Below are 16231 nucleotides of genomic sequence, written 5' to 3' on the forward strand. Positions count from 1 at the left end.
AATCTGTATCTTTTAAAAAGCTGCAATCCCCTGAGTATATACCAGGAGAAAATCATACTTTGAAAAGATACATGCACCTCAGTGTCCGTTGCTTCACCAGGGCTTCCCAGGTGGCTCAGACAGTAAAGAATCTGCCTGCAATGCCGGAGACCGGGGTTCAATCCCTGGGTTGGGACGATCCCCTGGAAGAGGGGATGGTAACCCACTCCAATATTCTTGCCTGGTGAATCCCGGTGAACAGAGGAGCCTGGCAGGCTACAATCCATTGGGTAGCAAAGAATGGACACAACTTAGCAACTAAGCACAGCAGTGTTCATTGCAGCACTGTTTACAATAGCCAGAATATGGAAGCAACCTAAATTTATATCAAGAGATGGATAAACAAGATGTAGTGCACATATACAATGTAATATTACTCAGCCATAAGAAGGAACAAAATAATGCTATGAGAAGCAATATGGATGGACCTGGATATTCTCATACCAAGTGAAGTAAATCAAAGAAAGACAAATACATATGATATTACTTATATATGGAATATTAAAGGATGGTACAAACGAACTTACCTACAAATAGAGTCAAGATGTAGAAAATAATCTTACGGTTCCAGGGGGAAGAAGGGAAGGATAAACTGTGATATTGGGATTGACATATACACACTACTAAATATAAGATAGGTAACTAATAAGGACCTACTGTGTAGAAAAGGATAATCTTCTCAATGATCTGTAATGACCTCCATTGGAGGAGAATCTAAAAAAGAGTGAATACATGTCTATGTATAACTTATTCACTGTTCAACAAAAACTGACATTTATAGCATTATAAACCAATTACACTGCACTAAAAATTAAAAAATGAATTAAAAATAAATCAAAGATCTGCAATAAACAATCAGATCAGATCAGATCAGTCACTCAGTCGTGTCCGACTCTTTGCGACCCCATGAATCGCAGCACACCAGGCCTCCCTGTCCATCACCAACTCCCGGAATTCACTCAGACTCACGTCCATCGAGTCAGTGATGCCATCCAGCCATCTCATCCTCTGTCGTCCTCTTCTCCTCCTGCCCCCAATCCCTCCAAGCATCAGTCTTTTCCAATGAGTCACCTCTTCTCATGAGGTGGCCAAAGTACTGGAGTTTCAGCTTTAGCATCATTCCTTCAAAAGAAATCCCAGGGCTGATCTACTTAGCCATATCTATAATAGCTTTCAGTGAGTTCTTGAATTCCTAGCTGGTTATGGAACCCAAGAATGGAAGTGAATAAAGTCTTGGGGACTTTCCACTGTAAAATTTGTGTCTGCCAAAGGCCCTTTTCTTTATATGCATAGCTGTGATATTTTCATGTTGGTCAATTGGTACTTTGTCTATGAACTCAGTAATTAATTCATATTTCAAATAGGAACGTTGAAGTGGTGGATTACTCAATAAATGATAACCAAGGAAGACCCTGGAGATACTCATATATTGTGAAATCCATCAAGGAGTTTGCCATCTCAGACCCTCCACCTGGGGCTGCTGGTCCTTATCCAGCTTTCTTAGTCCTTGGCTTCCTATCAGCACCAAGAGCATTCAGTATGGATGAGGCTTTGGGTTACCTGAGACAAGTCAGTCTCCTCATTGGGTGCTATGGTCTAAATGCTTATGTTCTCCCAAAATTCATATGTTGAAAACCTAATCCCAAATTGATGATTTTAGGAGGTGGGACATTGGTAAATGATTAGGTCATAAGTGCAGAACCCACATGAGGGCAGAGCCCACATGAATGGGATTAAGGCTCTTGTGAAAGAGGCCTGAAATACTTGTTCATCCCTTTCATTTAGGGATATGTCCTGGAAGAGGCTCTCACTCACTCTACCATGCTGGCTCCCTGATCTTGGACTTCTAGCCTCCAGAACTGTGATAAATAATGCAGTTTCTAAACCACCCAACCTCTGGCATTTTGTAATAGCAGCTTGCATGCACTAAAACACTGGACATGATTAAATGGGGAAAAATTGTCAATCCTGTTTTCCCTTCCAAGGTCATAAACGTGGAACAGGTAGCATAGATGTTCAATTCCAAATATACATGGTAACATACTCCATAGAATTGTACAGGAAGATATTTTCTTAGAGGTAATTAACATTTAAATCAATAGATTGTGAATAAAATAAATTACCTTCTATATGTGGGTGGATTTTATGCAATCAGTTGAGAACCTTTTCACAGCTATTTGTAAGGCACTTACTCCTTGGAAGGAAAGTTATGACCAACCTAGATAGCATATTCAAAAGCAGAGACATTACTTTGCCAACAAAGGTCCGTCTAGTCAAGGCTATAGTTTTTCCTGTGGTCATGTATGGATGTGAAAGTTGGATTGTGAAGAAGGCTGAGAGCCGAAGAATTGATGCTTTTGAACTGTGGTGTTGGAGAAGACTCTTGAGAGTCCCTTGGACTGCAAGGAGATCCAACCAGTCCATTCTGAAGGAGATCAGCCCTGGGATTTCTTTGGAAGGAATGATGCTAAAGCTGAAACTCCAGTACTTTGGCCACCTCATGTGAAGAGTTGATTCATTGGAAAAGACTCTGATGCTGGGAGGGATTGGGGGCAGGAGGAGAAGGGGATGACAGAGGATGAGATGGCTGGATGGCATCACTGACTCAACGGACGTGAGTCTGGGTGAACTCCAGGAGTTGGTGATGGACAGGGATGCCTGGCATGCTGCGTTTCATGGGGTCACAAAGAGTCGGACATGACTGAGTGACTGAACTGAACTGAACTGAACTGAGGACCTTAGGAGCAAAGATTGAGGTTTTTCAAAATAAAAGCAATTCAGCCTTAAGACTGCACCACTAACTGGTCCCCAGATCTCTAGCCTTTCAGCCTTAAGATGAAGCAACTGGACCCTAAGGCTGTTACTGGGCTCTAATCAGAGTCCTAACATAACTGCTCTTTCACTTAGAAAACTTATCTTCACTTCTCTAGGCCTTGGTTTTCTCAACTAAGCAAGGAAATCAGAGTAGAAAACCCTTTACATTTCCAAAGATTATGCAAGTCTCTGTATACAACATGATCCCAAACTGAGGTATTTTTCCTTTTCCCAAAAAGAAAATTATTTGTTGTGCAGCTTCCCTGGTTGGATCTCTTATATATTATAATGGACTTATAACGAGGACTTATTATAGTCCTCATTATCTGCTCTATCTCACAGTGTACTTCTCTGGTTTAGCTTTAAGAAAAATTCCTTGATAGAAATAATCACTTGATTGTTATTAAATACTACTTTTATCTTTGGTCTTCTGATGAAAAGCAGGAGTTATAGTTAAGCATGCTATTGAGAGAAACTGTTTCTAAATGTCAATATGTCACCTTGAAGAAGTTTGCTGTGCTTAGTTGCTCAGTCGTGCTCAGCTCTTTACGAGCCCTGGACTGCAGCCCACCAGGCTCCTCTGTCCATGGGGATCCAGGCATGAATACTGGAATAGGTTGTCTTGCCCTCTTTCAAGGATCTTTCTGACCCAGGGATCGAACCCAGGTCTTCTGCATTACAGGTGGACTCTTTACTGTCTGAGCTGCCAGGTCCCAATAAAATGGATCTTGACGTATTCGGAAGATGTGTGATTTGTCTACTTTTGTTTCCTGCAACCATGTTTTTTTGTTTTTTGTTTTTTCCAGTTAACATATCAGTCCCATAACTGAAAGCTATCAAGAATGCAAGCTCAAGCTCTATTTGAAAGGAAATATTAAAAAAAAAAAAAAATCAAACGTATCTGGAATAGCAGTTAAGATTTTGTTCAGTTGTCATTTTATCCAAAATACCTGGGTATTTGCTTTTAATTATAGTATTTACCTCAAAAAGAACAAATAAGCTGGTCTGTGAAAATACTAGTTTCTGGCATGGTTGATACTCAGTAAATAGTAACTTCAGGGCGGTTAGCATAGCCTTTGTAGCCCCAAGGGAACTGATTTAAAGAAGTGGGAATTGGTGTGTTCAGATAATTAACTATAATATAAGTCAGAATGTGGTCAATGAGATAAAAATGGTGAGAGTGAAATTAGGAAGCCATAAGGAGGAAGATGGTACTTTCCTCTAGGAAAAGTAGGTAACAATTCATCAAGGAGGTGAATTTCTTTTGTACCTTCGAAGAGAGAGTAGGTGTTTGTGTACAATGTAAGAACATTTGATTTGTAGACTCTCCTTAAAGTATTTTAATCTGTCATGATCAGAGAGCACAGCTAAGAAACTGAACTCCTATAGTGAAGCTGAGAATCCTATGGTAAAAAGTAGACTCAAGTGGCAGGTTCAGAGCACTGTCTCTAGTTCTGTCCTATTCAGCCTTTTGGTCAGTGACTCGATTATCACATTATCTTAGGACATGAACTGTGAGGGCTGGTGTATGTGGAATAACAGACTGCAAATCGAGTGGTTTCTATCTAATAAGGTGATGATTAAAAACAAATGCATCCACAGTTCTGTGAAAGTAAGAGTCGCTCAGTCATGTCCAAATCTTTGTGACCCCATGGACTATACAGACCATGGAATTCTCCAGGCCAGAGTACTGGAGAGGTAGCTTTCTCTTCTCCAGGGAATCTTCCCAACCCAGCGGGCAAACCCAGGCCTCCCACATTGCAGGCAGATTTTTCACCAGCTAAGCCACAAGGGAAGCCCCCACAGTTCTAGTTCTGTAATTATGTCCAAATAATAAGGCTATGAGGGTTTGGGTCAGGGGAAAAGACCTCAGTGGTTTTAGTTCACTGTATGCTGTGAGAGCAGCATCAAAAATTCACTGGAATTCTACTCTGCACAAATAAAAGTGTTTCATTGAACAAACACATAACAAAGGCCTGCTGGATGCAAAGAATGTCCAGCAGTGAAGAGCACACATGTGGACTTTGTGAATTAGAACTTAAATTTTAACAGAAAAACAGAAGTGAGGTAAATTTCAAAGTTAAGTGTTGCACCACAATTGGGACACATGTTGAGAAGGAAAAGCACAGAATGCCATATGTCCACATAACAAGGAGACCTGAGCTGTGTCAGAGTCATGAAAGGCTGTTTTGTGGAAGTGGTCTTTACTGAGATCTGAAAGATGTCATGGACGTCATGAGGTAAAAGAGAGAGGGTCTTCCAGGGAGAAGGAATGGCATTTATAAAGAGCTTTAGCCATATGTGAGAATATAGAGTGAGAAGAACAGACATGCCAGGATTGAACCTTCAAGGAATTTAATTTACTTGGTAAAACTTATGCAAACTAGACAAGGAATACAAGGTAGAATATGATCAGTTCTGTAAAAGAGATAAGAATCAAGTTTTACAGAGCATAGGAGATATTTCCATTTGCTGGGTAATTTGGTAAAGATTCACTTAAACTTAGGAAATGTGGTTTCTATTGCTACATTTGCACCAAGTTTTATAAGTTTAGATAAGCGACTTAATCAATATTGGATTTACTAATATATCTTTAACATGGGAGGATTGTCTAGATAATTTCCAAAGTTTCTTCCTTTTCTAAATATCCAGTGAATCCCACTGGTTATTGTCTGGAATTAAATCCTTTTACAAGCCAAGAGTAATGGCTGAAATATCTACAAAATTATATTAAAAAGCATTGAAATTTTTTCTCTTCTTTCAGTTTTTTAAAAATATAATTTCCAAATAAAATGGCAAGATATTTAAAGTATACATGACAATTTAAATACGTATACATTACAAATGGATTCCCTCATTGATTTAATTAACATATCTATTAATATCACCTCACATATTTACCTTTCAAGATCTTTTTGGTGAGGACTTTTAAGTTTTACTCTCTTACATGTGTGCTAAGTCACTTCAGTCATGTCCAACTCTTTGTGACTCCTGCCAAGATCCTCTGTCCATGGGGATTCTCCAGGAAAGAACACTAGAGTGGGATGCCATGCCCTCCTCCAGGGCCTCTTCCTGACCCAGGGATTCAACCCACGTCTCTTATGCATCCTGCACTGACAGGAGGGGTCTTTACCATGAACACCACCTGGGAAGCCCCACAAATGTCAGTAACACTTTACAAACCGTAGTCACCATGTTACACATTAGATCCTCAGACCTTATGCGTCATCTTACAGCTTAAAGTTTGTGCACTTTTACAAAATTTATTCTTAAATCATTGATTTCTCAGCACTTATTTTTACATGACCTGTGACATGTTCTTGTATTTATGATTTTGGAATCAGGAAGAATGATGTCCCACTCCTGTTGTAAGCAGTTTAGTGATAGATCTTTAAGGGATGCTCTTTAACTAGCAGATCCAAAGCCACCCCTATCATTGTCAGAAATCAAGATGATTTACACAAGTAAGGAAAATAAAGAGAACTGGCTTCCCTGGTGGCTTAGATGATAAAGAATCTGCCTGCAATGTGGGAGACCTTGGTTGCACCCCTGGGTCAGGGAAGATCCCTGCAGAAGGGAATGACTATTCACTCCAGTAATCTTTGTCTGAAGAATCCTTTGGACAGAGTAGCCTGGCAGGCTACAGTCCATGGGGGTCATAAAAAGTTAGACATGCCTGAGTGACTAACAGACAATAAACTTTAAAGATTAAAGTTCATTGCTTTAAAGGAATTAAAAGGAATTCCTTAAAAGGAATAGTAAAACTGTTTGAGACAGGCAAGAACAGGATACATGAACACTTTCAGGCCCACAGGGCAAAGAAAGAAAATGGATATTGCAGTCTCTAGAGAGACTTGTACATACCTGCAGATAAACTTGAGGGCTTCTGACCAGAGATCTGGCTTTCAGTGGAGAAACTTGGTCACATCCCAGCAGGAAAGGAGTCTGAAAAGAATCAATCCACTAATCTCTTTCTCCACAGACTCACCAATCTCTTTTGTACACCACTGGCCAAACTCAAGTAGAAGTCAGAGGCCAGGAGAGCTAGAGGGATAAAGTCTGGTCTTCTCAGCCTCTAAAGGTTCATAACATAATAGAAAATGATCAACAGGGTTCCTGAGGGTCATATAAAGAATATCAAACACACCCACCACTTCTTGGTAGAAATGCTTTCTTTATCTTAATCTAGTTGTAGTAATTTTTGCTAGACTTTTAGAAACACTGGGTATGATTAACTTTAGTGGGAGAAGTTAGTTTCTGATTTTACCTAGTTTGAGCATTTGTCACTGCATTTCTGGTATGATATTATTACTGGGAACCTAACTAACTGTACCCTTGATTCACATAAACCCATTGAAGAGATAGGTAATACGACCAGACTTACAAAGGGACCAGAAACTATCAAGAGATGTTTTTATACATTGCTGGATTCATTTGGCTCATTTGTATGTGTAAGAGTAAAGACTTTTAATTCCAAATTTATGAGAGGTGTTAGTCTGAAATTTCCCTTTTTTGTACTGCCTTTGTCTGATTTTGGTATAGGGCAATACTGGCCCCATCAAATTAGTTGGGAATAGTTTCCTACTCTCTTATTTTCTTGAAGAGATTATGTCAAATTGATCTTAATTTTTAAAATATTTGTTAGAATTCTCTGGTCAAACTATCATGAATTGATGATTTCTTTTTCAAAAGTTTTATATTACATTTTCAATGTCTTTAAATGTTATAGGACTATTCAGATTATCTATTTTTGCTTCAAATATTTTGAGACTGTGTTTATTGGTGTACATGTATTTAGGATTATTATGTATTCTATCTGGATTGATTCTTTTATCCTTATATAATGCCCTTGTATTCCTTTGTCTTCAGAAATTTTCTTTGCTCTAAAGTCTAATTTACCTGATATTATCATATTTTTTATCCTTTTATTTTCTACATATCCTTGCCATTAATGAGTTCCTTGGGCTTCCCTGGTGTCTCAGATCATAAAGAACCCACCTGCAATTTGAAGACCTGGGTTTGATCCCTGTATTGGGAACAGCCTCTGGTGGAGGGCATGGCAATACACTCCAATATACTTACCTGGAGAATCTACTTGGACACAGGAGTCTGGCAGGCTACAGTCTATGAGGTCGCAAAGAGTCAGACATGGCTGAACAGCTAAGCACAGCACACAGCACACTGAGTTTCTTTGAAAGAACATATAGTGTTTCGTGTTTTGTTTTTTTTTTTAATTCACTCTGACAACTCTGTCTTTTGATCAGTATATTTAGACCATTTGTAGGTTAGGTTAATGATATGTTATTGCTTAAGTCAAGCTTCCCAGATGGTGCTAGTGGTTAACAACCCTCCTGTCAATGAGGAAGTGTAAGAGATGAGGCTTTGATCCCTGAGTGGGGAAGGTTCCCTGGAGGAGGGCATGAGAACCCACTCTAGCATCCTTGCCTGGAGAATCCCATGGACAGAGGAAGCTGGTGGGCTACAGTACATGGTGTCACAAAAAGTCAGACACAACTTAGGAACTAAACGACCACCAGTATTCCTTCACCTTTATTCCTGGGGAGGAATGGCCCTACTCAGGTTGCCTTCTGATGGTAGGTTGGAGATCAGAAATGTTGGGTCTGTGTTGCCTTCTTCTGTTAGGTGCTGCTGTCTGGCTCTTCCAGTTCAGTTTAGTTCAGTTGTTTAGTCATGTCCAACTCTTTGTGACCCCATGAACTGCAGCCCTCCAGGCCTCCTTGCCCATCACCAACTCCTGGAGTTTACTCAAACTCATGTCCTTTGAGTCCATGATGCCATCCAAACATCTCATCTTCTGTCATCCCCTTCTCCTGTCTTCAATCTTTCCCAGCATCAGGGTCTTTTCAAATGAGTCAGTTCTTCGCATCTGGTAGCCAAAGTATTGGAGTTTCAGCTTCAGAATCAGTCCCTCCAATGAATATTCAGGACTGATTTCCTGTAGGATGGACTGGTTGGATCTCCTTGTAGTCCAAGGAACTCTCAAGTGTCTTCTCCAACACCACAATTCAAAAGCATCAATTCTTTGGCACTCAACTTTCTTTATAGTCCAGCTCTCATGTACATACATGACTACTGGAAAAAAGACAGACTTTTGTTGGCAAAGTAATGCCTCTGCTTTTTAATATGTTGTCTAGGTTGGTCATAACTTTTCTTCCAGGGAACAAGTGTCTTTTAATTTCAGGGCTGCAGTTCGCATCTGCAGTGATTTTGGAGCCCAAGAAAATAAAATCTGTCACTCTTTCAACTGTTTCCCCATCTATTTGCCATGAAGTGATGTCACCAGATGCCATTATCTGTTTTCTGAATGTTGAGTTTTAAGCCAACTTTTTCACTCTCCTCTTTCATTTTCATCAAGAGGCTCTTCCAGTCTTCAGGCTCTAAACTAGTTCACCTTCCTCTTGCCAACCATAAATGGTCTCCTTTAGTGGCCTCTTCTTATTTCCAGAACAAACAGAGGAGTGGGCACAAAGAGATCAAGACTATCTTGTCTGAACCAGAAGCCCAAGGTGTGTTTTATAACCCAGGGAAGAGATTTCACGGAGGGAAGTTGAGGAGGAAACTGGAAAGGAGTCCATAGCAGGCTGGAGATGAAAGTCGTGGAGTCCCTTTCTTTAAAAGTCATGGGAAGCTTAGAAAGTATTTATTCTAGGTGACATGTATATTCAGCTCTGAATGAGTACACTTTCTCTTTCAGCAAACTGTAAGTCTTTTGTATTTTTTTATTAATATTCCTTGCAAATGTATATGTATAATGATATCCACACAACATTATATTTATTCTTCTAGGCCATTGTTCTGCTTTTATTATGACTTGAGATTTAAACCTTTGTAAAAAAGAAATCTATTGTAGAGTTTGGATTATGTAGCAGTAGATGAATTGATGGAATAATAAAAGAACTAATGATGATTACTTAACTGAGCTTACAAAATTTTATATATGCATATGAAAATGTATTCACATATAATTTTATTCTTGGCCCCTTGTGGTATTCTGAGAGCTTTGGTTGAAGTTATATGTAAAAGAAATTTCTTTATTATGATAGTTAAATAACTGTGGGATAATTATGTGTGTACATTCAGAATCCATTAGTCCAGTGGCCATAAAAATAAGTGTCCTTATCCCCTGGGGAAGAAAATGTTAGCCTTTCTATTTCTATTTATTTTTTAAATTTATTTATTTATTTTAATTGGAGGCTAATTACTTTACAATATTGTAGTGTTTTTTTTGTTTTGTTTTAATTTTTTTGCCATACATTGACATGAATCAGCCATAGATGTACATGTATCCCCCATCCTGAAACCCCCTCCCAACTCCCTCCCTATCCCATCCCTCAGGATTGTCCCAGTGCACTGGCTTTGAGTGCCCTGTTTCATGCATCGAACTTGGACTGGTGATCTATTTCACATATGGTAATACACATGTTCAATGCTATTCTCTCAAATCATCCCACCCTCACCTTCTCCCACAGAGTCCAAAAGTCTGTTCTTTCTCTCTGTGTCTTTTGCTCTCTCTCATATAGTGTCATCATTACCATCTTTCTAAATTCCATATATATGCGTTATATATATGGCTTCCCAAAGTCATGCCACACCCATAGACATCCCAAAACCCACTACTGGACACTTTATTGCACTCCAGAGAGAAAAAGATCCAGCTCTACCCACCATAACACAGATGCAAGCTTCCTTAACCAGGAAACCTGAAAGCTATTAGTCCAACCCCACCCACAGAGAGCAACCTCCACAATAAAGAGGAACCACAAACTTCCAGCCTACAGAAAGGCCACCCCAAACACAGCAATCTAAACAAAATGAAAAGGCAGAGAAATATTTAGCAGGTAAAGGAACATGATAAATGCCCACCAAACCAAACAAAAGAGGAAGAGATAAGAAGTCTACCTGAAAAAGAATTCAGAATAATGATAGTAAAGATGATCCAAATCCTGAAGACAAACTGGAGCTATACATAAAAGACTAGAGAAAACGTTTGAGAATATGCAAGAAAAGTTTAACAAGGACCTATAAGAAATAAAAAAGAGTCAATCAATAATGAATAATGAAATAAATGAGATCAAAAGCACTCTGGAGGAAACTAACAGTAGAATGACTGAGGCAGAAGATAGGATAAGTGAGGTGGCAGATAGAATGGTGGAAATAAATGAAGAAGAGAGGGAAAAAGAAAAAGAATTTAAAGAACTGATAACAACATCAGAGACATCTGGGACAATGTTAAATGTCCCAACATTAGAATCATAGGAGTCCCATAAGAAATAGACTAAAAGAAAGGACATGAGAAAATATTTGAGGAGATAATAGTTGGAAAACTTCCCTAAAATGGGAAAGGAAATAGCCACCCAAGTCCAAGAAACCCAGAGAGTCCCAAACAGATTAAACTCAAGGCCAAACACCCCAAGACACATAGTAATCAAACTAATGAAGATGAAACACAGAGAGAAAATATTAAAAGCAACAGGGAAAAGCAACAAATAACACACAAAGGAATCCCCATAAAGATAACTGCTGATCTTTCAATAGAAACTCTTCAGGCCAGAAGGGAATGGCATTACATACTTAAAGTGATGAAAGAGGAAAACCTACAACCCAGATTACTATACCCAGCAAGGATCTTATTTAAATATGGAGGAGCAATCAAAAGCTTTACAGACAAGCAAAAGCTGAGAGAATTCAGCAACACCAAACCAGCTCTTCAACAAATGCTAAAGGATCTTCTCTAGACAGGAAACACAGAAAGGGTGTATAAACTCAAACCTAAAACAACAAAGTAAATGGCAACAGGATCATACTTATCAATAATTACCTTAAATGTAAATGGGTTGAATGCCCCAACCAAAAGACAAAGACTGGCTGAATGGATACAAAAACAAGACTCCTATATATGCTATCTACAAGAGATCCACCTCAAAACAAGGGACACATACAGACTGAAAGTAAAGGGCTGGAAAAAGATATTTCATGCAAATGGAGACTAAAAGAAAGAAGGACTAGCAATACTCATATCAGGTAAAATAGACTTTGAAATAAAGGCCATGAAAAGAGACAAAGAAGCACAGTACATAATGATCAAAGGATCAACCTAAGAAGAAGATATAAACATTATAAACAGATATGCAACCAACATAGGAGCACTGCAATATGTAAGGCAAATGCTAACAAGTATGAAAGGGAAAATTAACAGCAACACAATAATAGTGGGAGACTTTAATACCCCACTCACACCTATGGGTAGATCAACGAAACACAAAATTAGCAAGGAAACACAAACTTTAAATGAAACAATAGACCGGTCAGACCTAATTGATACCAATAGGACCCCAAAACAATGAATTCCATCAAGTTCTCAAGTGCACATGGAACATTCTCCAGGATAGATCACATCCTGGGCCATAAATATAGACTTCTTAAATTCAAAAAAATTGAAATCATTTCAAGCATCTTTTCTGATCATATTGCAGTAAGATTAGATATCATTAAAAAGTGAAAGTGAAGTCGCTCAGTTGTGCCCAACTCTTTGCAACCCCATGGACTGTAGCCTACCAGCCTACTCCATCCATGGGATTTTCCAGGCAAGAATACTGGAGTGGGTTGCCATGGGGCGGGGGGGGGGGGGGGGGGGGGGAACTATTAAAAATACAAACACATGGAGGCTAAAAAACATGCTTCTGAATAACCAGCAAATCGCAGAAGAAATCAAAAAAGAAATCAAAATATGCATAGAAACAAATGAAAATGAAAATATGACAACCCAAAACCTATATGGAATTCAGTAAAAGCAGTTCTAAGGGGAAGGTTCATAGCAATACAAGCTTACCACAAGAAACAAGAGAAAAATCAAATAAACGACCTAACTTTATACCTAAAGTAACTAGAAAAAGAAGAAATGAAGAACCCCAAAGCTAGTAGAAGGAAAGAAATCATAAAAATTAGGGCAGAAATAAATGAAAAAGAAACAAAGGAGTCTATAGCAAAAATCAACAAAACTAAAAGCTGGTTCTTTGAGAAGATAAATAAAATAGACAAACCACTAGCCAGACTCATCTAGAAAAAAAAAAGAAGGATCAAATCAACAAAACTAGAAATGAAAATGGAGAAATCACAACAGATGACACAGAAATACAAAGGATCATAAGAGACTACTATCAGTAACTATATGACAATATAATGGACAACTTGGAAGAAATGGACAAATTCTTTGAAAAGTATAACCTTTCAAAACTGAACCAGGAAGAAACAGAAAATCTTAATAGACTCATCACAAGGGCAGAAATTGAAAATGTCATAAATGTCATAAAAAATCTTCCAACAAACAAAAGCCCAGGACCCAGATGGCTTCACAGGTGAATTCTACCAAAAATTTAGAGAAGAGCTAACACCAATCCTACTCGAACTCTTCCAGAAAATTGCAAAGGAAGGTAAACTGCCAAACTCATTCTATGAGGTCACCATCACCCTAATACCAAAAGCAGACAAAGATGTCACAATAAAAGAAAACTACAGGCCAATATCACTGATGAACATAGATGCAAAAATCCTCAACAAAATTCTAGCAAACATAATCCAACAACATATCAAAATGATCATACATCATGAACAAGTGGGCTTTATCGCAGGGATGCAAGGATTCAATATTCACAAATCAATCAATATGATACACCACATTAACAAATTGAAAAATAAAAACCATATGATTATTGCTGGGGACCAGCCCCGGCTGATCCAGGGTATTCGAAGGAGAGACGGCTTAGGCGACCTATTCAAATGTTAATTAGAGATATAAAGAGTAATAGAATGAGGATAGATCAGTAGGAAAATTCAGTGGAGAAAAGAGGCTGAGTAGCTTGGTTTACGCAGAAAATCAATATAACCTGTGACACCAGGTTAGCTCTGACCACAGAGGCCGCAGGCGCCCTCTCGAATAGCGGAAGGTGCCCCACCTTAGACACCTTCTCGAGTGGGTCTTAGAAGCCCAGGCAAATAAATGGTCACAGAGGATATCCGCGCTCCAGATGGAGACTCAGCTGGAAGGGAAGAATGACATGGGGAGACCAAGCGTTGGTGAGCAAGGCCTGTAGCTTTATTTTCAACAGGGGCTTATATACCCTAAGTTACACATAGAGGATAATAGGGGATGCAAAGTCAGCAGTCTTTGATCCTTATCAAAAACCAGGGTTTCTTTCCTGCAAATTTATCCTATACAAATGGTTTAGGTGATTTACATCATCTTCTGGCCAGAAGGCCTAGTAACATTTTATGACTCTTGACAAGGACTTATCAACAAAGACTTATTTTCCCTAAGAGTAATTATTTTAAGGCTTGGTGCCATGTTCCGAAGATAAAATTGCATTCCTATAGGGCGGATGTGTAATGAGTTTACAACAAAGGAAAGGATTTATTACCTTAAGGGTCTAAAGTTACTAACACCAAGGCCACTACTTATTTTTTCTATATACCAACTATATTAATTAATACACATTCAACGATACAATTCAGGGGATGTGAAAACTTGGCAACAAGCATTGGTTCATCAATGAAATCTTTTACTAGTTTTATTCTGACAGTTTCTAACTCTCTGAGAGGCTCTAAGCTATTTGAATATCTTAAGACTGTAAACAATCGTATGCATAGCCGTAGGAGTCCGGGTAAACTTGTCAGGCGAGTTAGAGAGCCATCTGAGGGGTTTGGATTTAAACACTCCTAATTGCCCAGGAACTTTTATTAATTGGAGCTGTAAGTTAACTCTTTGACAGAGAGAGCGAGATGGTGGTGGGGGACAGCCCCCAGTAAAGTCAGAGGTGAGAGCACAAAGCAATAAAGTAGGCAGACTCTGGTTTTTTGGGAGTAGATGCTTGAGAATATCCGGGGGGTCTCCTGAGGCTCGATCCCGCCTTTGCATATGCTGAGCCTCCTTCCTCATGACCTTTGTCACGAGTGGAATGTCTCTCGCTGGCTCCCGGCAGATTATCTTAATAGATGCAGAGAAAGCCTTTGACAAAATTCAACATCCTTTTATGATAAAATCCCTCCATAAATCAGGCATAGAAGGAACATGCCTCAACATAATAAAAGCCATATATGATAAACCAACAGCAAATATTATCCTCAATGGTGAAAAATTGAAAGCATTTCCCCTTTCAAGTCAGCAACAAGACAAGGGTGTCCACTCTCACCACTACTATTCAACATAGTTTTGTTAGTTTTAGCCACAGCAATCAGAGAAGAAAAAGAAATAAAAGGAATCCAGATTGGAAAAGAAGTAAAACTCTCACAGTTTGCATATGATATGATCCTCTACATAGAAAATCCTAAAGACACCACCAGAAAACTACTAGAGCTAATCAATGAATATAGTAAATTTACAGGATATAAAATTAACACACATAAATATCTTGCAATCCTATACACTAACAATGAGAAAACAGAAAGAGAAATTAAGGAAACAATTCCATTCACCATTGCAACAAAAATAATAAAATACTTAGGAATAAATCTACCTAAAGAAACCAAGACCTATATATAGAACTATAGAACACTGATGAATGAAATCAAAGATGACACAAATAAATAGAGAAATATACCATGTTTATGGATCAGAAGAATCAATATAGTGAAAATGAGTATACTACCCAAAGCAATCTATAGATTCAATGCAATCCCTATCAAGGTATCAACAGTAATTTTCATAGAACTAGAACAAATAATTTCATAATTTTATGGAAATAAAACAAACCTCAAATAGCCAAAGCAATCTTGAGAAAGAAGAATGGAGTGGGAGGATCAACCTGCCTGACTTCAGATTATACTACAAAGTTACAGTCTTCAAGACAGTGTACTGGCACAAAAATAGAAATATAGATCAATGGAACAAAATGGAAAGCCCAGAGATAAATCCATGCACCTATGGACACTTATCTTTGACAAAGGAGGCAAGTATATACAATACAGAAAAGACAATCTCTTTAACAAATGGTGCTGGAAAAACTGGTCTACCACCTGTAAAAGAATGAAACTAAAACACTTTCTAACAACATACACAAGGATAAACTCAAAATAAAGACCTAAATGTAAGACCAGAAACTATAAAACTCCTAGAGGAAAACATAGGCAAAACACTCTCCTATGTAAATCACAGCAGGATCCTCTATGACTGACCTCCCAGAGTACTGGATATAAAAGCAAAAATAAACAAATGAGACCTAATTAAACTTTAAAAGCTTCTACACAGCAAAGGAAACTATAAGCAAGGTGAAAAGAAAGCCTTCAGAATGGGAGAAAATAATAGCAAACCAAGCAACTGACAAAGAATTAATCTCAAAAATAGACAAGCAGCTCATGCAGCTCA

The sequence above is a fragment of the Bos grunniens genome, chromosome 23, assembly GCF_055505025.1.
Source record: "Bos grunniens cultivar Pamir isolate PY7600 chromosome 23, Bosgru_T2T1.0, whole genome shotgun sequence".
Classification (NCBI taxonomy): domain Eukaryota; kingdom Metazoa; phylum Chordata; class Mammalia; order Artiodactyla; family Bovidae; genus Bos; species Bos grunniens.